Source organism: Anolis carolinensis, chromosome 1, assembly GCF_035594765.1.
Source record: "Anolis carolinensis isolate JA03-04 chromosome 1, rAnoCar3.1.pri, whole genome shotgun sequence".
Taxonomy (NCBI): Eukaryota; Metazoa; Chordata; class Lepidosauria; order Squamata; family Dactyloidae; genus Anolis; species Anolis carolinensis.
This window is the reverse complement of record NC_085841.1, coordinates 191,259,221-191,284,285: the sequence shown is the minus strand read 5'-3', so window position 1 is coordinate 191,284,285 and position 25,065 is coordinate 191,259,221. Positions and strand designations below refer to the sequence as shown.

At 39.8% G+C, this 25,065-nt stretch overlaps 1 protein-coding gene across 9 annotated transcripts in view; it reads right to left on the bottom strand.

Annotated features, from left to right (window-relative positions):
* osbpl6 (oxysterol binding protein like 6) overlaps positions 1–25,065 on the bottom strand; it is a 139,163-nt gene that overhangs the window by 75,373 nt on the left and 38,725 nt on the right. For 8 of the 9 annotated variants that reach the window (XR_010002346.1, XM_003225691.4, XM_008118209.3 and 5 more), the window contains exon 2: positions 22,046–22,093. The gene's annotated coding sequence lies outside the window, so the exon portion shown is untranslated. Of the gene's footprint in view, positions 1–14,144; positions 14,513–22,045; positions 22,094–25,065 lie in introns of those variants that run through there. The other variant, XM_008118210.3, reaches the window with a different exon arrangement.

Sequence of the window (25,065 nt, the reverse complement as noted above, 5' to 3'; positions counted from 1 at the left end):
CCGTATCACCCCTACAATTTACCCCGATCAGCCCCCCAATGAGCCTTTGACAACTGGAGTAAAATGCATCTATCTATTATGTGGGGGCCTCTGAGCATTCCTTGCCTAAGAAAACCCTTCAAATCTACGGGGTCACCATAAGTCAACAAGCAATTTGACCACCAAACACAGCACCCAAACATGTTGAATCAAGGAACATGAAAGGCAGACTGGCTCAACCAGAGAAGTCAGCCATAGCAGAGCACCTGATGAACCAACCTGGACATGGGATATTATTGGAGAACAGTAATGCTGGACCACTCTCACAACCACCATGTCAGACTACACAGGGAAGCCATTGAAATCCACAAACATGTGGACAATTTCAACAGAAAGGAGGAAACCATGAAAATGAACAAAATCTAGTTACCAGTACAGTATTTTTTTTAAAAAAAACTCTAAAGTCAGGACGGTAAAAAAAGAGCAACACTAAAAAAAAACAATTCCAGACAGGAAGCAAACAGGTCCAGCTAACACCTCTGAACAAAGGATTCCCCCAGACAGGAAGCAGCCAGGCTTTGAAGCTGCAAGGCCATTCAATGCTACTCAATGTGGCTAATTGCAACATTCACATTTAAATAGAGGTCTTTCTCCCACCCTGGACATTATTCCATAGATATATAAACCGCAATTGCCTAGTTTCCAACAGACCTCACAACCTCTGAGGATGCCTGCAATAGATGTGAGAGAAACGTCAGGAGATAATGCTTCTGGAACATGTCCATACAACCTGGAAAACTCACAGCAACCCAACTTGAAGGAATATAGTGCTATCCAGGGTTTCCAATCATGTAGAAAGCGTTCAATAACAGAAGACATCCTCTTTATACACGAAAGCCACTATGGAGGCGAGCCCACTTTCCTCCATATTGTTACTTGCACCACCTTAAAAATGCAAAGTGAGGTTTGCAGCTACATAAAATTAGGGGAACAATTGTTACAAAGAAATCCAATCACACATATAGCTTGCTCAATACCTTAAGGAAAGCATCATTTTTCCCCTGAGAAATGGAGCAAGAGCAAATAGGCTAGAAAGCTGCCAGCAATGAGAAAACATTACTAGATGACAACAGGAGGACTGTTGCCTAATTATAATCAGTGTGTGTCCTCTGATAATTAAATTAAAGGGAGTTTTCCTTAGGGGACTCGTACATAGATATGTTTTGGAAATGATATATTACCACCCTAGTCACATAACCCACTAGGTAGGTACTATTGTGGTTGCTAGCAACAGCTCATTCTCCATTGAGTCTCCTAGTCATTCCGCATCCAAGGGACCTTCTTTGGATGCTTATAGGTTTACATCCATTGGGTATTGACCATACAGAGCCATGCTAAAAGACGTAGAGATTCCAGGAAAAGTGTTCTCTATGGCAAAAAGACAGTTTTTATTTGCATTTTCCCACTTTCCCGGTGACCCTGCACTCATAAGTCCAGTGAATATGGAGGGTTGAATGCAATATTCTGAATCATTAGATCAGTGGTTCTCAAGCTTCCTAATGCCGCGACCCCTTAATACAGTCATGTTGTGGTGACCCCTAACCATAAAACTATTTTCATTGCTGTAATTTTACTACTGTTATGAATTTTAATGTAAATATCCGATATGCAGGATGTATGTTCATTTCCAAATTTGGCACAAATAGCCAATACGCCTAAATTTGAATACTGGTGGGTTTTGGGGGATTGATTTTGTCATTTGGAAAAATGTAGTTGCTGGGATTTATAGTTCACCTACAATCAAAGAGCATTCTGAACTCCACAAACAATGGAATTGAACCAAACGTGGCACAGAACTCCCATGACCAACAGGAAATACTGGAAGGGTTTGCTGGACATTGACCTTGAATTTTGGAATTGTAGTTCACCTACATCCAGACAGCACTGTGGACTCAAACAATGATAGATCTGGACCAAACTTGGCACAAATACTCAACATGCCCAAATGTGAACACTCGTGGAGTTTGGGGAAAATAGACCCTGACATTTGGGAATTGTAGTTGCTGGAATGTATAGTTAACCTTCAAAGGGGTTCCTAAGACCATCAGAAATATGTGTTTTCTGATGGTCTTTGCGACCCCTCTGACACCCCCGTTGTGACCCCCCATAAGTTAAGAAACACTGCATTAGATGATCAAGACAAACCTGAAACAGAGATGTGTTTAATGAATTGCTCCCAATAACCAGTCTCTCTCTCTCTCTCGCCATTCTTTCCTTTCCTTTCCTTTCCAATTGTAGAATCCCTCCTCAGCCTTCTTCAGGATATTAATCATCATCATCATAATGCCACAATCACCAAACATTTTTGGTGATGAAGTTCAATCAGTGCGATGACGGTTGATTTCATGTTCCAGTTTTGCAGTGAGATGCCACATTTTCACTGCATATTTTAACATTATGTTATAATGTAAGAGTATGGAGTTAATTGGGTTAGAAACATTGGAGTGTTTTTGTTTTGATGTCACGGAGCTATTTTTTGCACACTGTAGCAACTCACATAAACTAAATTTACTCCACATAAAGAGTTTTTAAAGCCACATACTTTAATTAACTATAAACACATTAGCAAAGAAAATGCATGGTAATAGCTGATATCCTCTACATTTAAACAGAGTGTCCAAAAAAAGAAAAATAATCTTAGGGAAACCAAGAGCAGTGTGAAAATCAAATTTCCAATCAAATTATTCTGAGAATTTCAGAAATTTGCAAATACCATTTTACCATTTGGTAAAATGGATGATTCCATTGCAATTTAATTAAAGAAAAAAATATAATCCCTGAGAAAAAAAGAATAATGTTTTGATTGTTTGCGGTCGCAATATTTATTGGGTTGTGTTTATTGGTGTCCATTAATTAGCCTTCCAAAATATACTAAAATATCAATTCCTCCCACATATATTCTGCAATGATACAATGGATTCTCTATTTTGCTTTCCCCAAACATAAATATCACATGGTAGGGTCAAACTAGCTTAAAATTTCTAAAGCTGTGCACTACATTCATCAATGGTGACCTCAAATGGATGGAGGTCACCCCCCAGATAATCAGATTCGGATGACAAGAGGTCAACATGACATCTGCCTCCTCTGCCTGCTGCCTTGCCTACATGAGTGAGCATACATCTCTACCCTGTCAGAACATCTGAAGCATTTATGGTAATCAGGAGAGTCCCACTGAATTCAAATTGCTAGGTTAAATGGTGATTTAGAAAAGGGGCTCCTTTTCATTATTTAATGCCCAACTTTGAAAATGACGAGGACCGTAGCATTAATTTGTGCCACATAAATAACAGATTCTTGTGGCTATTGCTTTTTGTTTTCCTGATGGAACAAAGCAGCATATCTTTAAAAAAACAATGCATGCTTACAAACCCCGTTTCCGGCAGCATTACATGGAGAGGCATGCATAAGTGAGAATGCACATGGACTCGTGTCCTTGCTTCAAACCATTTCAAGGTCACCACAAAGCAACAGACTCTTCTCAAGATCAGTCTTGGTAGTGAGTGGCTTGTGCTGGTTTGAGTGGAAAAGCGAAAATCCCAGTGATTATGAATAACATGCTTATCAGCTAGAGTTGGCAAGAGCATTTTATTTTAAGAAAATTACTCTTATTTTAAGAACGCTGCAGTTCAAAAGGACTCTATAGAATGCATGTCAGCTCAAAAATATAATCTCATTTAAAACCTAAGTAGTAACAGAAATACTGGAACCGGACCAGGCTAGTACATTGGGTTAAACCACCTGGTATAAAAGATCCTGCTGACCAGAAGGTTGACAATTCAAGCCCGGGTCGGGGTGAGCTCCTGACATCAGCCCAGCTTCTGCTCACCTAGCAGTTCGAAAACAACAATGTAAATAAATAAATTGGTATCGCTTTGGCTGGGAAGTAAAAGGCGCCCTAAAAAAGCATGTCGGCAAAAATCTGACCAGGAAAGGAGAACGACAGGCTCCTCAGCGTGGAAAGTCATAACAATAGCACATCCCCATGGCTGAATCGAGCACAGCCAGATGCCGGAGATGAAAAGAGAGAAGCCTTGCTTCTGTTTATGTACTCTCTATCTCTGTCAATTGTATAGCAGCATTAAATGTTTGCCATGTATGTACTGTAATCCATTCTGAATCTCCTTGGGGAGATAGAGTGGAGTATAAATAAAGTTTATTATTATTATTATTATTATTATTATCATCATCATCATCATTATCATCATCATCATCATTTATTTATTTACTTATGATACTTCTACCCCGCCTTTCTCAACCCCGAAGGTTGAGAAGGCACTCAAGGCACTTGGTAGCGCTTGCTTGCTGTTAATACAATAGGAATGACATAATTTTCTTTCAGCAAATTAAGAAAGAATAGGAAAGCTAATAGTAAGTACTGTTATTGTTCTAACAATAATGACAGGAACTAATAAATTGGGAACAAAGGTCATAACTGCTTTTGGGGTTTTCTCTTAATTCAAAATACTTATCTGTTTTGGTTGAGATTTTTTTAGAAATGAGGGTTTTATTCAAGCTCGCGGGCAGGAAATACAAACCAAACAAGTGAAATCGACAACTTTTTTCTCTGAACAGAAAGGAAGACCCACAATTCAATTTGAAAATATGTTTTCTATGTCTTTCAAGGTTCAATTCCCACATCACCAGCTCTTTGGGATCAGCCTTGAGAAAAAGGTATACTGGAAGGTTGCTGCTACTGACTGTAATGGCCATGAATTAAAGGGTCTTTTGATGACATAATGAGTGGGAATGATAATTTCAAGATCTTTGTATCTCGTGGTTAATGAAGTATTGTATTACTCATAAGCCTGTCATTGTCATTCAGGCTGTCATGAAGTGCTTGTGTAGGAGGGGAGAATAATTCAAAACATTTGTTTCTCTGTAAATTTAAATTTCTGATTTTTATCCTAAAACAAATTGTGGTCCTGTGCCCCTGGGTGTATATTTTATTTAAGCTGTCATTACCCCCATTAGATGCTGTGTGATCCAAATACATTATGACTGCTCTCAGTACACTGTGTAGCCCAGCAAAAATATCCTTGCTGAGTGTCTCCTTGCACTCATGCCAGCGTTAAATTTCAGAACAGCACAAAATATCGCAATCACATCAATCTTATGTGCAGAAGGAGCAAAAGAGAGCAGCTCTCCTCTGTTTTGATTATACAGTCACATCCTAACAGGCATTATGTTGACTTCTGTACTGATACTCCAGGTGAGTTGTTCAGAATCGTCCTCCCTCCCATCTCAATGTTACAAACCTTGCCAGTTGTGCCAGAATTAGACCACAGCAAACGGCAAGCTCAATCATTACCAGGCTCTGCACGCAACTCCATGAATGAATTATATTTACCAAAACCTTGTAAATATTTCTTGTGGAATCTTACTGAGATTTGAGTTCAGGAATGTTTTCTCCAAATATACCATAGCTATTGAAAAGTAAACACAGTCTTCGCACAAGAAGCAAACAGCACGTATTAAAAATGAGTGAAGGGTGAAAACTAGACATGTGCGCAAAATTCGTATTACCGTTTCTTTCGTGTCTTCTGTTTATTCATAAGCACGAAATGAGAAGCCCCCAAATGAAAGAACTGAAAACAACCCTCCCAACGGATTGGGTCCCACAACAAAATCCCAGAAACGAAACAGGATGAGCATTTACACAAATGCACACCACTAATGAAAACCCTCTCTGCTTCAGCAACCTCTAAACCTCTAAAACTTCTCAAATTTGCAAATATTATTATTGATGTTCCTGCTATTGTTTTTATGAAGTTAGAAAGTGTTTGTCCTTTAACTGAGAGATCGTTTCAATGTTCCAAAGATTTTCTTTCTGTGCATTATATAGATGGGGAGGGATCCAGAATCTGTCAAGAGTTCAAGAGAGGTGTTCAAATGATTTCCGCCTCTATCTACTTTCAAGACCAAGCACTCACAAATCTCATCCAGTCCAGGTTGCTTTGTACCTTAGCTGGATTTCCTGCTGAATAGCATGTACTGGTGTCCTTGACCTGTGACCTGTATAAAACCGCTTCTGCTCTGCAGATTCCTATATAATAACTAGCCATTATGCAGCCTGACTTCTTTTAATAGCTTAGTCGACAGATATATGCAGGCATCACTCTACTGAATGACATTCATCTTGCTCATAGGCAGTCTTTTCATAGCTCTTTGTGAAGCAGAATGTCCCCAGAAGGGCTGCTCTCTATTGTTTCTGGAAATTTAAATCTTACCATTAATTCAGACTAATAGAGAACACTTCCTCACTCCTCTGCAGAGAGGTCAAAAAAACAATTATTTGTAGAAAAAGCTAAAATGTAGGATTTACAAATACTGATCCATAAAGAAAAACAAAGTTCTTCATTTCAGAATGAAATACATATTTAAAACATCTTCCAATATCTCTTTGTTGCATTCAGATTTGATTACTCAGCTTTTATATACCACACACTTATACCCCACCCTTCTCAACCCTGAAGGGGACTCAGAGCAGTCTTACAAAGGCAACAATTTGATACCACATATACATATACATATCTTTTGAGCTTTATCAGCAGATACAAATTAAATATCCCTTTTCCAAAATGCTTAGAGTCAATGTATTCCATATTTCAGCTTATGGAATACCTAGATACAGTGTTCCCTCACTACTTCGTGGTTCATTTTTCGCAGATTCGCTGTTTCGCAGTTTTTAATAAACTCTAAAAGACTATTATAAATCATAAAAAAATTACAATTTACAGTCTAAGGAAGGGAGGAAGGAGAAGCCAAAGGGAAAGAAAAGGAGCCCAAGCAGCAACGGGAGAAGGAGGCGATTTATCAACACATGATTGGTTGATAAAGACTTAAGTGTATAACTACTAAAATAATGTATAAATATTAAAATAAATATAGCATCCCTACTTCGCGGATTTTCACTTATTGCGGGTGGTCTTGGAACCTAACCCCAGAGATAAGTGAGGGAACACTGTATACATAATGAGATATCTTGGAGATGGGATCCATGCCTAAACATGAAATTTAATTTATGTTTCATCTCATACACATAGCCTAAAGGTAGTTTTACACACAATATTTTTCATAATTTTGGAAATGGAACAAAGTTTTTGTGTACATTGTTTCAATGACAAAGCAACAGTTTACTGTCTCAGCCACCCATATAAACAGTTTTGGATTTTGGAATATTTTGGAGTTTTTGATAAGAGATACTCTTGTCAGTAATATTTTACTTCATAAGTTACATAACCAAGTGCTAAAACGCTATGCGTTAGTCTTCAAACATTTTTCTCTCAATTCCTTTAAAAACCATCACATACGGCTGTCAAATCTGAACTTAAAAAAAAGCCTGAAGTGAAATAATTATATTTAATATTTTCCATTTTAAATGCTAATGTGAATTTCATACCACAAGAGAATATTTTTTAAGCTGTAACTCAAAAGCTTTGCTCTCATTTTTTTAAAAAAGGGTCTAAATTGCCTTTGGATATTGCCTTTGGATATTGCCTTTATTTTTCCTTCAGTACTGGAAGTGAATGGATGAATAATTCAGCAGCAGCCCGCATCCTATATTAGTCTACACGTGACTTGTTCACTTAAGCAAGACAGAAAATGTGGATTAAAAGGGACCTAAGAGCTACTTAAAAAGGAGAGAAAAGACTGACTTACCACAGAAAAGAACACTCGTAGACTGCTAGCACAATAACCAAGGAAGGAGGCAGATACGCTTACTCAGGAGAATAATACGCAATCTACTTTAAAACAGGTAGGAGCAGTTTTCCTGTTTTCTGATGGTTTTATGGTATGGCTTGCTGAGTGAGTCAGTATTTGAAACACTGCAACTAGGATAAGAAAGACCCTATATTTCCAGACGGGAACTCTACCAAGAAGAGAGTGGGACACGCATACAAAAAGTCCTAGGTCAAATGACAATGAAGATGAAAGATTTTGTTATTAGATCCGATTCACATTCATAGGTGTAGAGTGTAGTGTTCCATGCAGCTAGGAGAGATTTGCTGTTAATAAATTATCCTGTTATTTAAAACCTTTTAAACAACAACAACAAAAAACCTTGTGCTGTCCTTAAAGTCCACTGCCAGATAGGGCCAACTAATTCCCATTGTTCTAATAATAAAGGTAACTTTTTATTAATAGCGCTATAAATGTGCCAATCAATCTATAGGGACCTCATCTCTTCCAAACTATTCCACCAATTGCTATGAAATTTGGACACAACATAGCATTCGAACTGCTGAGTGTTTTGAGCCTACTCTCATAAACCTGACCCACCTGAAAAAGGTAAAATCATACTCCAAAGCAACAGCCAATCAGGCTCCTTTTCCCTTAACTACCATCCTAACAGATGGCTCCTCCCCTTAGCAAGGCCAAGTATTCCCCTTCTCCCTTAGCAACTGTCGTAACAGACGGCACCTCCTCTTAGCAATGGCGCAAACAACAGCGAAGTAGTCTCCACCCTTTAGCAACTGGTGTGGACAGGGCTGCAAGGGAAGGCTAGGCCCACCTCCTCGCCACTCATGAGGAGTTATGCACGGCCAAGGCTCTGAGGTCTAGCCATGGAAAGGGTGTCAGGAGCGACTTCAGAAACTGCAAGCAGCAAGGATGTTACTCAGAGGACACCTGGATGTTTTACCATTCTATGGGAGGCTTCTTTTTATATATCTGTGGAAGGTAACCTGTGGCTAGGTACAGCTAGTATATATCAGAAGCAGGAATCATGTGGCCCTTCAAACAGTGTTGAACTGTAGCTCCAAGCATTCCTCAATGCTGGCCAAGCTTGCTAGGGACTCAGGGAGCTGCAGTCCAACAACACCTGGAAGGACACATGATTTCCACCATGCCAAATATTTCCCCATGAGATGGATATTGATGTTGCTTCCAAATGAGGGTGGTATCCTGCAGTTGTCTATTCTGAATGATGTCACAAGGGAAGTGTCCAGAGTTGGGCCAAGATAATTTTTGTTGCCTAAGACAAAGATGCATCACTTCCCAATTCAAACTATATAGGATGGCTCAACTACAAGACCTCAGCCCAGTGGGGTAAGGTCTACCACCACCTCTAAGCGGGGGGGGGGGGGGGGGGGGGGGGGGAGAGGGGAGAGAGAGAGAAAGAGAGAGAGAGGATGAATTAGAAATGCAGGCCAAACCGCATGTCACAGACAACCTTTACTGCCATTTACTAACCTTCAGCACCTCCAGCTTCCCCAAGTATGGAATATGGACCTCAGATTTTTTGGTATGCTTAATTTAAAAAAAAAATGCTGAAGATTTATCTACACCAGGCATGGGAAAACTTGGGCCCTCCAGATGTTTTGGATTTCAACTCCCACAATTCCTAACAGCCAGTAGATGGGAGTTGAAGTCCAAAACAACTGGAGGGCTCAAGTTTCCCCATGCCGGCTCTACACCCTCCGGGTAAATAAAAAGTTGTGCTTTTATATTTTCTGCCATTTCAAGCAGATAGATAACCCCCCCCCCCCCCTCCCGCATGGCAAAGTTGCCCCCAGCAGTATTTGCAATCGCAACAACAACACAGGATTTTGCAACCTAATCAGTTGGCTATTGAAGTCAAACGGAGCAATGGACTTCGTTGAAAGCTGTCAAGGTGTCCCTGGGACAGATTCTAAGGAAGCGCCTTAAGGATGTCAAAATTGGTTCCATCAGTGGCTCTGTAGAGAGTATTATAAGCACACCTCACGTCTCCTACTTACATTCAAAGACGCTTATATATCGAAGGAGGTGTTAGCATGTAAACCATTACTGAATGGTTGGGGTTTCCATATAAAGAGAGTCAAAATTATCTGGTCACTTACTGCTGGACTTAAGATAGGCCCCCTAATAAAGGAATAGCTCCCAGAAATCCCCAGAATCATCCCTAAAAGTACGAATGAAGACTCTAGTTTCCTCGCCAGCGTCTCCAATCTCTGAGCAAGAAGAGCGCCCACTCTTGCCCCTAGAATGATCCCCTAAAAGGACTCTAAATGATTCCTTTGTCTTGGTTTTATAAGACTCTCCCCCGGTGAGGACCCTCCTTACAAGTCCCCTTGGACCCTTGTCATCTGAGAGTTGACTATCTCCCTTAAACCCATTACCATCCCAATCCCACAAGTAAGTGCCCCTAGGAAAGGGGAGATCCGGGACCGGGGGATCACCATTGAGGTCGTACTGGGGAGAGGGAGATGTGGTCAATCATACCATCCCAGGGAACAGAGTTCTTGAGACTCTGAGGCTGGTTAAGCAGGTTAGCCAACATGACAGGCCCTCCGGACTTAAGGTCCTGCTGTTAAATGCTAGGTCCATAAAGGGTAAAACAGCGGCCATCCAAGATTTCATCCTGGATGAAAAAGCGGACCTGGCTAGCATCACCAAGGCTTGGTTGGATGAGCTGAGGAGAGGTAACCTTACCCAGCTGCGGCCATAGCTCGAGAAGCCTGACTTGGCCACAGTGGTCCACGCCTTGGTTACATCTAGACTGGATTACTGCAATGCACTCTATGTGGGGCTGCCTCTGAAGATGGTCCGGAAACTGCAACTTATGCAAAGGTCGGCAGCCAGTTTGTTAACCTGGCTAACCAGTAGAGGTGTCGGAGCAGGCTACGACACCTCTACTGAAGCAGCTCCACTGACTGGCGATAGGTTTCCGGTCCCAATTCAATATGCAGGTCTTTACCTACAAAGCTCTAAAGGGTTCAGGTCCTGCTTATCTTCGTTATTGTATCTCCCTCTACGAACCTGAACAGGCTCTAAGTTCTGCCAGGGAGGCCCTTCTCTCATTCCCACCTCCATCACAAGCACGACTAGTGGGGACGAGGGAGAGGGCCTTCTCGGTGGTGCCCCCCCTCCCCGGCTCTGGAATGCTCTTCCCAGGGAGATTAGATTAACTCCTACCCTGTCTGCCTTCCAGAAATACAGTAGAGTCTCACTTATCCAAGCTAAACGGGCCAGCAGAAGCTTGGATAAGCGAATATCTTGGATAATAAGGAGAGATTAAGGAAAAGCCTATTAAACATCAAATTAGGTTATGATTTTACAAATTAAGCAACAAAACATCATGTTATACAACAAATTTGACAGAAAAAGTAGTTCAATACGCAGTAATGTTATGTTGTAATTACTGTATTTACGAATTTAGCACCAAAATATCATGATATATTGAAAACATTGACTACAAAGATGACTTGGATAATCCAGAGGCTTGGATAAGCGAGGCTTTGATAAGTGAGACTCTACTGTACTTGAAAACTTGGATGTTCCAATGTGCCTTGGAATAATAGTTTAGCTACTGATAGGTTTGCCTCGCCCTAATTTTCTGTTTTGGATCTCCAGCACTTTATCTCCTGACCCAGCCCTAAAATTTGCAATTGCACACACCTTTGTCCTTCTCCCTCAAATCTGAATGGCATGGCCACTAGTCCCAGCCCTACAGCTCGTGGTTGCATAAGCCATTGTCTCGCCCCCTCCATTCTGCACACGCCCACTACTTTTGGCGACTGATTGTCTGTTGTTTGGTTGATGTTTTTTATGATGTTTTAATTCTACTAGTTTTTATTATTTTTACTATATTTTATTGTTTATATTTTTAACTATGTCTCTTTGTATCTTGTTTATACTGGGCTTGGTCCCCATGTTGCCTTTGGGGAGATGGTGGAGGGATATAAGAATAAAGTTGTGGTTGTTGTTGTTGTTAGTTATTGAATAAGATATCTCTCTGTGCTCATGTTGCCATAGATACACCTTAAAAAAGGGAAAGATCAGGCAATTGGAAATAAATCTGTGCTCCATGAATGATAATACAGACTGGAAGGAAATCTTTTTAACTAAGAAAACACAGACAGGAAGGGTCATAAATGCTTTGCAAGGAAAAGTTTCAGAAACTGAAAGGTAGATTAAATTGCCAATATTTGCCCTGTGCATAGACTGGGAAGGGACTGGCTCAAAAGATTGGTCAGTAAGCAATCCAGATTAGGGGTCCTCAAACATTTTAAGCAGAGAGCCGGTTCACAGTTTGGCAACCCTTGGTCTGATGGTCCACTTGTGTGTGCTTTCAGAACGCAAGCTCCTAATACTCCCATTTCATGTGAATTTTATCTAGGGTTTTTACTTCCACCACAAAAATATATATGAGCAGATTGAGGAGTCTGTAAAATCAAGCTGGATTCTTTCACCTTTTCGCACCATTCTCCCTCTAATATTCTGGATGATAATGCGGCAAACTAGTAATATAAGAGGACTAGCAGTTTTCATGTCATGCTTCAGTGTGTCTCTCCTACATATTGACTTTTTCAAATATGACATTTAGATCAATAGCATAGACTCCTGATCTCTGCCTCTCATACCTTTTCAATTTAAAAGCAGTAAGTGTTAAGTTTATATCTTTTATTACAACCAGAAAAACACTACTGTCGACACTATTTTCTTAAACATTGGTTTTAAGAAAGGGGTGAATGTTTTCTTCTGAAAGCATATTAACAGGACCTGAAAAGAGCAAGGTGTATGTCCAACTCCGTGCACAAGGTTTCTTTTCAATTTGTGAGAAAGAGGAATGACAACAGGAGTTTTAGCCCTGAGATAGCATAGAAGAATTTGCTGTCATGAAACATACAATTAGGAAACACAGTGAACACCACAGACAGGAAGGTACAGTTCATTCTGCTATGAAAGGCCCAGGGCTTGGAGGTCCTGATGCACAACCAGGGATATCTCATTTCTCCCTGCTCTCACTGATATACACACACATTGAAAAACTGTCCTGAATATATACAGTGCATGAAAACTATTTTGTCAACAGCCTACAGCAATAACACTGCTACAGCACTTTTTGTTATATATTTTCTACGGTCTACTAGTTTTCTGTCTTCCAATGCTCCTGTACTCTTACCTAAAATGTACATTTTGCATACTTTTAATGACTGATCAATTGCTGCACACATAATTGTTAATGTGCAATGTCTTTTTTCATAATCATTCCTTTGTTTATAAATAACACAAAACCCTTTGATCCATGTTTTCAAGCAGCAGCATGACGTCTTCTACATTAGCTTGGGTAGGAAGAACAAAGTAATATGCTACAGATACAACTGAGTTAGTGGTGACACTGCATTTTTCCCCCTCTCCTCTTCTAATCCAGTGACTTCAAGGCAATTCGTGAGAGGAATGGGGGGGGAGGCACTATAATATGATCAAATGAGCCAAGACATTTTCCAAATCCAGTTTTAGACCACTTCCAATCCTCAAAAACCCATCCACAGTTAATATTCTGATACTATTACTTCAAAACCCCTAATGCAATTTAATACCAAATACTAAATATACAAAAATGCACCCAATGCATATCTTAAAATAACATAGGTAAAGGTAAAGGATTCCCCTGACGTTAAGTCCAGTCATGTCTGACTCTGGGGGTTGGTGCTCATCTCCATTTCTAAGCCGAAGAGCCGGCGTTGTCCGTAGACACCTCCAAGGTCATGTGGCCGGCATGACTGCATGAAGTGCCGTTACCTTCCAGCCGGAGCGGTACCTATTGATCTACTCACATTTGCATGTTTTCGAACTGCTAGGTTGGCAGAAGCTGGAGCAATAGAGGGCGGTCACTCTGCTCCCGAGATTTGAACCTGGAACCTTTCGGTCTGCAAGTTCAGCAGCTCAATGCTTTAACACACTTCGCCACCAGGGCAAATTCTATTGTAAAGAAAATTTACTCAATATTGCATTAACAAATGACTATCAAATGTTGCAAATAAGATTTGATCACTTTTAGGGAACTTCATATCCTCTCCCTCTGAAAGCCACAGAATTAAACCTCCTTTCTCACACCATTAAAAAAAGTTGCTTACCTTTAACTGTAGTTCTTTGAGTGGTAATCTGTGAATTTATACGTGAGTCACACAGCAACTACAAAACCTAACCTTAGAAACTTCTATAACTTGATTGACTTTTTGGTGGAAGACCTCTTGTGTCTAGTATGATGCCCTCAATCCTTTCCCTCACTTCTGTTGTGGAAACTACAATCTAACTATTTTGGAAGTCGCCTTGGGTTCCACTCTGGGAGAACGGTAGCATACAAATACAACAAATACACACATACATATACATACCGGTACATTCATACAATCCAAACAGGAAGAGCAGGGGACTACATAGAGAAGAAAGGGAAGTTGGATGGCTTCATGGGTAGCCACTTAAAGAAGCAGTTACATTTATGCAACCACTTCCTTTTCTTCCTGGTTTCTTCACACATATATGGGAAATCAGCAAATTGTTCAACCAGAAGGAATGTGCATCATCCCAGGGAACATAAAACATCTTTCCCAAATGCTATGGATGAAAGTTTATTACACTACTAAAACGTTGTCTTTGTGCAAGGGACATCGTCCTATATTATATTATATAGCGCATTTTGCTTTGTTGAGTCTCCACCAATTTAACATAGTTTCTGTCACAAAAACAGAGTTTCTGGAGTAGAACAATGACTTTCAAAGTAAAGACCACACAATGAAACAGGAAATAATATTTTCAAACCAGGAACAGTTTATCTTTATTATTAAAAATGTTTTTTTATAAAAACTTTGAAAAGTTGCCAAAAATCTGTGGATATGTTAAACATTCTGAAATTTGGTAAGCAAACAGTGGTAAATATGTTCTACCATTGTAGCAAGTTTCACCTCAATAGCTTTAAAAATGAAGGATATATGAGCCCCTGAAGTTTCCCCACTGGCAATGATGTCTTCCTTATTGAGCATGCGCAACCGCCATTAATGAAATACTTAAGAAGATTCGGAAGTTTCGTAAAGTTTTGAAATTTCTACCCCCAAAATTCGGAAAGGACTTTAGAAACAAAGCGCCAGTCTCCCTACTTTTGAACACAGTTTAGAACCTTTTTCTTTTCTTTTCTTTTTTTTTGGATCGCACATGCCTAGACCTTGGGGGTGATGCAGAGTACGGTTCTCCAAAACAGCCTCAGGGTTTCCTGCCAGTATAGATACTCCCTAAGCCACACATTTCATGGAAAAGCTGCTTGCAGTTATAGATCCTCATGCTCAATTAATTGTTTAAAACTGATGGGAAAAATTAAAGTCTAAAAAGGAAAAAAAAACAGAAAAAAGCATCACTACTAGAGTAAAAAACATTGATGAGAAAGTCCCTTCTCCTCCTCCAGTTTTGGCAAATGAAAGAAATTGTGGGAAATAAGGGTAGATTGTTCTAAACCATGAAGGGTTACTGTCAAAAGACTTCCCAATTTCTAGAACAGAGTGTAGTCTTTGAGGTGCATGGGGCTCCTAAATTCTTCTTTTAATCCCCCAATATTCCCCAGATTTTTTTTAAAAGTGACATGATTTGTCACTGAAAATTGTTTGCAGATCATTAAAATCAATGGAGTAGTTAACATCATGGTCAATGTAGTTCCTTTTAGTTCAACTATGATCATCAATAAGAAATAATTAAAGTCCTATAAAGTACATTTAAGGCTCATTTCTGTATAACTAACAATGTAATACTATTTAACAAGCATACGCATAGAATTTTATTTGTCAATAAGTGGGAAGAACTTTAATGCATTTAATAATCCATGAAGAATTAATTTTAATGCATTTCAGCCAATTTAAATCTATTTAAAATGCAGAGAGTTAATTTTATGTATTTTTAATTGCTTAAAAACCTATCTCCTACAATAGGCACAACGCTGGAATATTTGTCAGCCTGAAGCATGCACACACACATCTGTGACCCTATGTGTGGGTCACAGAAACCGCAAAGAAGAAAAGGTGAATCTCGGAAAAATTTGCATCAAGTCACTTCCAAGAAATATGGAATAGATTAAATACAAGCTCTACAGCAATGAAACAAGGCTTCAACATCTTGTACTCATCTGCTTTGCTTCATGCAGGCAGGGTAAAGATTCAGGGGACAAAAGCTGGTAAGCAATGCACACAGTGCCCTAAACCTAAACCACTAAAAAAGTAAATTAGAAGTGGCAGTTGCCTTTGAGACCGAGATTTGTTCCAGCCATTTAGAACAATGACACTGCTGCACTAGAAAATGGATTAGTCTGTCTATATGATGGATTATAGTTACTGAACACCGCAGCTAAAACAGCCTACTCTTTTGCCAGTAAAAGCAAAGTGTGTGTGTATGTGTGTGTGCACTTGCCTTCATGTTGCCTATCAAACAGAGGTATATATGTAGGCGCCTTCAAGTTGCTTGTTGACTTAACGGCAACCCCTGTGAACATCATGGGACTTTGTGTTGTCGAAGGCTTTCATGGCCGGAATCACTGGGTTGTTGTGAGTTTTCCGGACTGTATGGACATGTTCCAGAATCATTCTCTCCTGACATTTTGCCCACATCTATGGCAGGCATCCACAGAGGTTGTGAGGTATATTGGAAACGAAGCAATACGAGTATATCTGTGGAAGGTCGAGGGTGAGAGAGAAAACTCTTGTTTGTTGGAGGCCAGTGTGAATGTTGCAATTAGCCAGTTTGATTACCTGTTGTAATTAATCACCTTGATTAGCATTAACGGCCTTGCCAGCTTCAAGACCTGGCTGCTTCCTACCTGGGGGAATCCTTTGTTGGGAGGAGTTAGCTAGCCCTGATTGATTCATGTCTGGAATTCCCCTGTCTTCAGAGTGTTGTTCTGATTTTAGTTGGTTTTTTTTAATACTGGTAGCCAGATTATGTTCATTTTCATGGTTTCCTCCAGTCCCCGAATTCGAACTGCCAACCTTTCGGTCAGCAAGTTCAGCAGCTCAGCAGTTTAACCTGCTGCACCACCGGAAGCATTATGCTAAATTTCCTTTGTCCAGAAGCTTGCCACTTGGAGTTCCTCCGGTGTCACTGTAAGAAGGTCGTCCATTGAGCATGTGTGAGGGCTCAGGCTGCATTGTAGTAAGTGGTCTGTGGTTTGCTTTTCTCCACACTCGCATGTCATGGACTCCACTTTATAGCTCCATTTCTTAAGGCTCAGCATCTCGTGGTACCAGAACGCAATCTGTTCAACACCTTCCAAGTCGCCCAGTCTTCTCTGTGTCCAGGAGGGAGTTTCTCATCCAGTATCAGCCAGATTGAGGTTCCAGGTTTTAACTGCCACTTTTGGACTCTTGCTTGCTGAGGTGTTCCTGCAAGTATCCCTGTAGATCTTAGGAAATTCTTTCTTGATTTAAGGTGTTGGCTTGCTGGCTGATATCCAAACAGAGGATGGGCCGGAGATGTCAATGCGTTGGTCCTTTCAGGATGGTTTCATCTGAATTACTATTACAGTAAGACTACTGCATCTGCAAAAGATTTGTGCCCAGCCATACTGTGGTTATGTGAAACAATTGATCCAAAGAAATACCATTAATTACCTCATTTCTAGCTGAACCATAATTAGAGTTGTGTTGGAAAAACTAGAGATTACTAGAGGGGTAAGTGAAAAATGTAGATATGGGTTCTATAATTACGAGGGTCTTAGTTTAATTTTCTTTCCCTAAATCATTACTGGCATGACTGAACAAACAATAAAATTGCTCATGAGCATCTGCTGTCACAGATAAAATGCATCCCGAGCACCAACCTATACATTTTTATTATTTCCTAAGAGCAAAATCTTTCATTGGATTTTATTTTTATAACTCAGCGCCTGAGTCATAAATGAGTCATCAAAGATGATGGCTTCAACTGTCAAAAAGTCGCATAAATTATCTTAAATCATCCTGAAAACAACTTTATCATGTACTTTTCAGGCCAACTTCATCTGTGTTTATAATACTTAATTAACAGTTTCATACTACAGCATTACTGGTTCCAAGCTTCGTAGAATGCATGTCTGTACTAAATTATGTGTCTGTATTTAGCAGTCACATAAGAGATGCCTTGCAAGGAACAATCTGATGTAATTCTACCTGAACTAACATCCTGCTTCATTTGTCACACTAGCTAAATTGAAATTTGCCAATAAAATTTGAAATACAGTAGTAGGCCAACAAAAGAGCCCTTAGTCCTCAGAAGACCATTGAGCCTTATTTATTTATTTATTTATTTTATTTACAGTATTTATATTCCGCCCTTCTCACCCCGAAGGGGACTCAGGGCGGATTACAATGAACACATATATGGCAAACATTCAATGCCAACAGACAAACAACATACAGTAGAGTCTCACTTATCCAAGCTAAACGGGCCGGCAGAAGCTTGGATAAGTGAATATCTTGGATAATAAGGAGGGATTAAGGAAAAGCCTATTAAACATCAAATTAGGTTATGATTTTACAAATTAAGCACCAAAACATCATGTTATACAAAAAATTGACAGAAAAAGTAGTTCAATACACAGTAATGTTATGTTGTAATTACTGTATTTACGAATTTAGCACCAAAATATTATGATATATTGAAAACATTGACTACAAAAATGGCTTGGATTATCCAGAAGCTTGGATAAGCGAGGCTTGAATAAGTGAGACTCTACTGTATATAGACAGACACAGAGGCATTTAACATTTTTTTCCAGCTTCATGATTCTGGCCACAGCGGGAGCTGTTGCTTCACTGTCCACTGGTGGCTGTACTTCCTCATTCCTTTCTTCGTGTTTAGCTGGCAGTTTTTTTATGATATTGTAAATTAGTTAAATTAGCCTCCCGCATAAAGCGTACCTAAATTTCCCTACTTGACAGCTGCAACTGTCTTTCGGGGCTGCATAGGTCAACAGCAAGCCGGGCTATTTAATGGTCGGGGGCTTAACCCGACCCGGGCTTCGAACTCATGACCTCTCGGTCAGTAGTGATTTATTGCAGCTGGCTCTAACATCCTTAGAGGAAGGGGCTGATGTCACGCTGGCTCAGCCAATCATGGCAATGCTGGGTCCAGCCGGGGGTGGTGATAATTTTTAACTTGAAAACTGTATAAACATACATGTTTTGCTGTGTTATGTATCTCAACCTATTCTGGTGAATTATCGCGGGCTGGCATCACTTTCAGCTGAAATTAAATACCTCGGTGGCTTCTGCTTCAACTTGGTGAAATCTATTCTGGAATATTGGCTTCTTTTTCTCACCAGGCTTAAACCACAGCTGGTTGGATCTCACTATCCACTGCTGCTCTAAATTGCTCAATAACATTAGGTTTACTTAGGCCCCTTCCACACAGCTGAATAAAATCTCACATTATCTGCTTTGAACTGGAATATATGGCAGTGTGGACTCAGATAACCCAGTTCAAAGCAGTTTGTTGTAGCTCAGCCTGAGCTGGAGTCAGAATCAGACGTTGGCCCTATCCAAGACTATGATTATAGGCCTGCAATCCAGCTACAGGTGCCTGAATTGATTTCTACAGAGGATTCTGAAACCAGGGATAAGCATTCCTGTAAGAAGTCAAGGCTAATTCAGCCAGATGGGTTTGCTAGCCCGGAGGGGGTTGATGACTTTGACAGAAGGGAGATATTTACGCAGGGACAACGTCTGGTTCAGAGATGCACTAATGCGGAGTTTTCTCATGAAAAGGAAAGCACTCCCTAGTTCTCATCAGAAACAATAGCCTTGAAATCTCCTTAAATATTCCTTGCTTTCTCTGCACTGCGGAGCTGTCAACATTGCTATTCAAGTGAGAAAGAACCCTGTCTTCGTGCTCTTGCCTCCGTAACTTCCAAGCCAAGATTTTGCCTTGTGGATTTCAAGTATCTCTTGCCTTGTTGTACCTTGTCTCCAGTTGAACCTTGCTGATTCCTTGCTGTGTGGATTACAGTTCTTTGGATTACTTTGAGTATGGTTCTTGTTCTTGTGGCGTCCTGCTGTTTCCTTTTTGGAAAGTGAACTCTCTGTGGACTATTGCTTGCATCTTGTGGGACTAAGCACAGTTCCAGTTAGGATTATAACCTTGAGAGACTTTGTTGGACTTCTATTTAGGACAGATAAGTATATTGCTTGGTGGTCCATCCACTGTATTGACTTTGAACTTTATTTGCTTGTGCTTGCTTATATTCTACAATAAACAGCTTGATTGCTTATATTCTGGGCTCCAGTGTGGTTTTCAAGGTGCCCATGCAGCCTTGGGGTGTGATACAGATGTTGTGGGATTTTCTGCCTTGATATTCTGGGTTATATGGCTGTGTGGAAGGGCCCTTAGACACACACAAGTGTGATAAAACAGTAAGATGCATTTGTAGATTCAATGTGATTTCAGTGCAATCTCTCTTCCTTTGACCATCAACAGCATTTTACTAGTTTGGAGTATCTTGATTACCATTGTTCCTCCTGGGCACCCATCATCACTAAGGCCCCTTCCACACAGCTATATAAAATCCACATTGTACTGGATTATATGGCAGTGTGGGCTCAGATAACCCAGTTCAAAGCAGATATTGTGAATTATCAGCCTTGATATTCTGGGTTATATGGCTGTGTGGAAAGGCCCTTAGTTCTCAAAATAAAGAAAAGGATGACTGTAGTTCCCAAACCACATTTCAATTGTGAGCATTCCTTTACTAATGTAAATTCTTAAGCAAGATGCTAACAGTTCCAAACCTCAGCTAAAGAAAATGTGATTGGATGGTACACAAGTATTCACAGAGAAAACAAAACAGAATGCTACGTTGCTTTAACACTATCTGGAGGTGTTAAGAAAATACCATACGAAGCATAAAGGAAAATAGAAAAATACTGGCAGGGAACAGAAGATATGCACAGTCTTCACTACTGCAAGAGTCTGAGGTGGCACTAGCAATGCTAATTAAATTGACTTCTTCACCAATGCAAATTGATGCACATTGTGACCTTGCTACCCAGGCTACTTTCCTATTCTTAATTAATTAGAATTGTCCTTGAGGATAAAGAGAAAGGGACAGAGACAGAAAGCGAGATATTATGCCAAAATTATTATCGAGTCATCTAAGGATACTGAGATTAGTGACATCATGCACTCTGGGAAAACATGTGTAGACTAAGCAGATTTTTTTTTTTTTAGGAAACACACATATTGAATGAGCGCAGAACAAGCAATTAGGGCCTTTGTTTCCTTACTCTTGTCACAGCTAAATGAACAGATCAATAAAAGCATCTCTGAATGTGTGTATCATGCTTCCATTTAAATCTCACTGAATCAATCATTTCGCTTTACTTTGGATAGCTTGACTGATAAAACAAATTACTTTGGACCGTTTCATATTTACTGTACAATGAAGAAGTTAACAAAATTATTGTCAAGTAATTATAGACTTTCTGTAAGGAGAGCAGAAGGAATAACATTGTCTAATGTGTCATCCACACTGGAAAAAATTATTGTAGCCGTCCTTCCATGGCTATAATATCTGATCATTTACAAGGGATAGGAAAATATGCCTGTGCTCAGAATAAAGATTTCTGTGCATACAATGTTTCCATATGTGCATTCCTCTGCTCTAGTAGCAACCATATATCAAGACAGAGATGTATATCTACATAACAATAATAAACTATCTGATAAATAAAATAACACATTTCCCTTTGCACAGTATTTGAACTGGATTTGGATTGACACTACCAGTACATTCCAGATTAGAACAATACTGCCATAGGGTTGCTGCGAGTTTTTGGGCTGTATGGCCATGTTCCAGAAGCATTCTTTCCTGATGTTTTGCTCACTTCTATGGCAGGCATCTTCAGAAGTTGTGAGGTTCCTCTGAGGATGCCTGCCATAGATGTGGGCGAAACATCAAGAGAATGCAGAGCCAAAAATATAAGTTCAAAAGTATTTATTGAAGTAAAAGAAATCCATTCTAGATAGGAAAGATCTTGGAGCTAACTAACTTTCTAAATCTCATAATCTTAGGAAGACAGAAGGTATAATATCAAAAAATATGTATGCAGCTACATCTTGCCTGGAGAATTGCAAGATGCATCCTCACAGGAGGAAAACACCTGAAAGATTTACTTTAGGGTCACCATAAGTCAGAAATGACTTGAAGATATGCAGCAACAAACATGACTTTACAAAGTTAATTTTTTTCAGCACCTGTAATATAAAATTGGTCACATAATTATCGTACCTGCCATGGTTTCCTCAAGCGTCATGCAGAATCATCAAGACCTAGGACCTAAAAAAAAGCAAAAATGAAGACTTAAAGAAGACCAACTTAAATGTAACATTTAATATGCTTCTTTTCATGATATATGGTATTCATTCAGAGGACAATTCTTGCATAATTATATCAAGCTGAAGGGCAATTGCAGAATTGATATATGGTGCTGACATGTCCTTCAAAATTGCACCCCGAAGACAATTATATGGTCCTAGATCTTGAACACTAAACTCCAAGAGACAGCTGTGGACACGTAAGGTGTTGTGAAGTCCTTAAAACAAACTATACACAACAATTGATGTCTCAGTTTTTTAATTTTATTATGTTATGTTGTTGTATAACTATGTTATTTTATTGTAGAGTCTCCGGTGGCTCAGTGTGTTAAAGCGCTGAGCTGCTGAACTTGCAGACTAAAAGGCCCCAGTTTCAAATTCGGGGAGCGGAGCGAGAGCCTGCTGTTAGCTCCAGCTTCTGCCAACCTAGCAGTTTGAAAACATGCAAATGTGAGTAGATCAATAGGTACTGCTCCGGGGGGAAGGTAACAGCGCTCCATGCAGTCATGCCAGCCACATGACCTTGGAGGTGTCTACAGACAACGCCGACTCTTCGGCTTAGAAATGGAGATGAGCACCAACCAGACATTATGACTGGACTTAACGTCAGGGGAAACCTTTACCTTTACTATTATATTGTGTTTTAAATTCATGGATTGTATGTCAATTTATGTTGTGTTTGGCTTTTTTCTCATGTAAGCCACCCCGAGTCCCTTCGGGGAGATGGAGGTGGGATAAAAGAATAAAATTATTATTATTATTATTATTATTATTATTATTATTATTATTACTACTACTACTATTGGGTTTTGATCTTTGCTTGCCTGCTCCGGAATCTGATCCTGAACTAAACTCCTGGCATGACAGCTGCATAAATCTGGGACAACAGCTGCACGGCTCTAAACAGCCTTCGACCTCATTATACTGTGCTAATTTAGCTGTCACAATACAAACTTCTCTTTCTATTAAAAAGCAGCTGTATCAATGGACAGGACTGGACTGCCTGTTTATGAATTATGTTGGTACTTATTCTCAGGAGCTAAACCTGAATTCATAATTATGAGCAGCAGTATGTGACATACCCCCACCTTATTGAGTGGTGACAGCCACAATCCCAGTATTCACTTCTTCATGAATGCTCAATTGCCAAATGCTGGATTTTTAGAGTATGCAGTTTAGCTGCAAAGCAACGGATCAGGATTTCTTTTTCCTGTTAATGCTTCCACTAAGACAGCAGCAAAATTGTACTGCTAGCCAACCTGGGATTCTATGGTCAAGCAGGATTTTGCATCATTTCCAGTAATAATTACCAATGCCTGGATTGTAGTGACAAATGATTTTGCAAGAGTGCTAACAAGATTTCTGAGCTGCATAATGTTATTTTTGTCAGTGAGGTAAGCAGAAATGACTCAGAACAAGGAAGAAATTGTGTAAGATGCTGGTTCGCATCCCTCCTTTTTTTACTCCGTCTGCAAGGAGACAGTGACTCACCAATGCACTTGCTTAGCATACAGAGGAATGACTAATTGTCCCAAAACTGGTCCAAAATTCTGGCTCACAGAACCCGTTTTCCATTACAATAATAGTTGCAGTAAAGGGAAATATACTCCACAGAAATTTTACTAATAACAATCATAATACAACATCCATTACAATCTCTTACAAAATAGATCAGACAACAGATCTCCAAGGACAAAAGAAGATTACGTCGATTGCAGATTAAGTAGATTCAGCGGGTTGAAGCAAGGAGAGGCAAAAGTAAAAAACAAATCACTACAATCAGAGAATAGTTGTTTTCTCTACTTTAAAACAAGATTATAATGTCTCCTTCCCAGTACTATCTACAGCAAGAGACATTTCACAGAAGACACAGAATTCATTAAATCATTGGCAGTAAAATAGATGTCAAGCAGCTGCCAAGCACAGATAGGAAAATTAAGAGTTTTGTGAAGATTATCATACAAACATATTAAACAAGGCTTATCCCTAATGCATCCAACTATGGATGGCGATGGGGTTGCATCAAGGCTGGGGAGACCTTTGACTGCCACAACTTCACTATATGCACTCCCACAAACAAACAAAATTCCTTTGGTTGCTGTGAATTTTCCAGGCTGTATGGCCATGTTCCAGAAGTGTCCCCTCCTGACGTGTCACCCACATCTATGGCAGGCATCCTCAGAAGTTATGAGGTCTATTGAAAACTAACTAAGGGAGGTTTATATATTTGTGGAATAATGTCCAGGGTGGAAGAAAGAACTCTTGTCTGTTTCAGGCAAGTGTGAATGTTGCAATTGGCCAGCTTGATTAGCATTGAAAAGCCTTGCAGCTTCAAAGCCTGGCTGCATCTGCCTGGTGGAATCCTTTGTTGAGAGGTGTTAACTGGCCCTGATTGTTTCTTGTCTGGAACTCCCCTGTTTTCAGGGTGTTGTTCTTTATTTACTGTCCTGATTTTAGAGGTTTTTTTAATGCTAGTAGCCAGATTTTGTTCATTTTCATGGTTTCCTCCTTTCTGTTGAAATTGTCCACATGCTTGTGAATTTCAGTGGCTTCTCTATGTAGTCTAACATAGTGGTTGTCAGAGTGATCCAGCATTTCTGTGTTCTCCAATAATATGCTGTGACCAGGTTGGTTCATCAAGTGCTCTGCTATGGCTGATTTCTCTGGCTGAGTCAGTCTGCAGTGGCTTTCATGTTCCTTGATTTGTATTTGGGCAATGCTGCGTTTGATGGTCCCTAAGTAGATTTGTCCACAGCTACATGGTATATGGTAGACTTCTGCATATGTGAGAGGATTCCTCTTGTCCTTTGCTGAACGTAGCATTTGCTGGATTTTCTTAGTGGGTCTGTAGATAGTTTGTGGGTTGTTTCTTCATCAGCTTCCCTATGTATTCAGTGGTTCCCTTGTTGTCTGGTAAGAACACCTTTCCTCTGG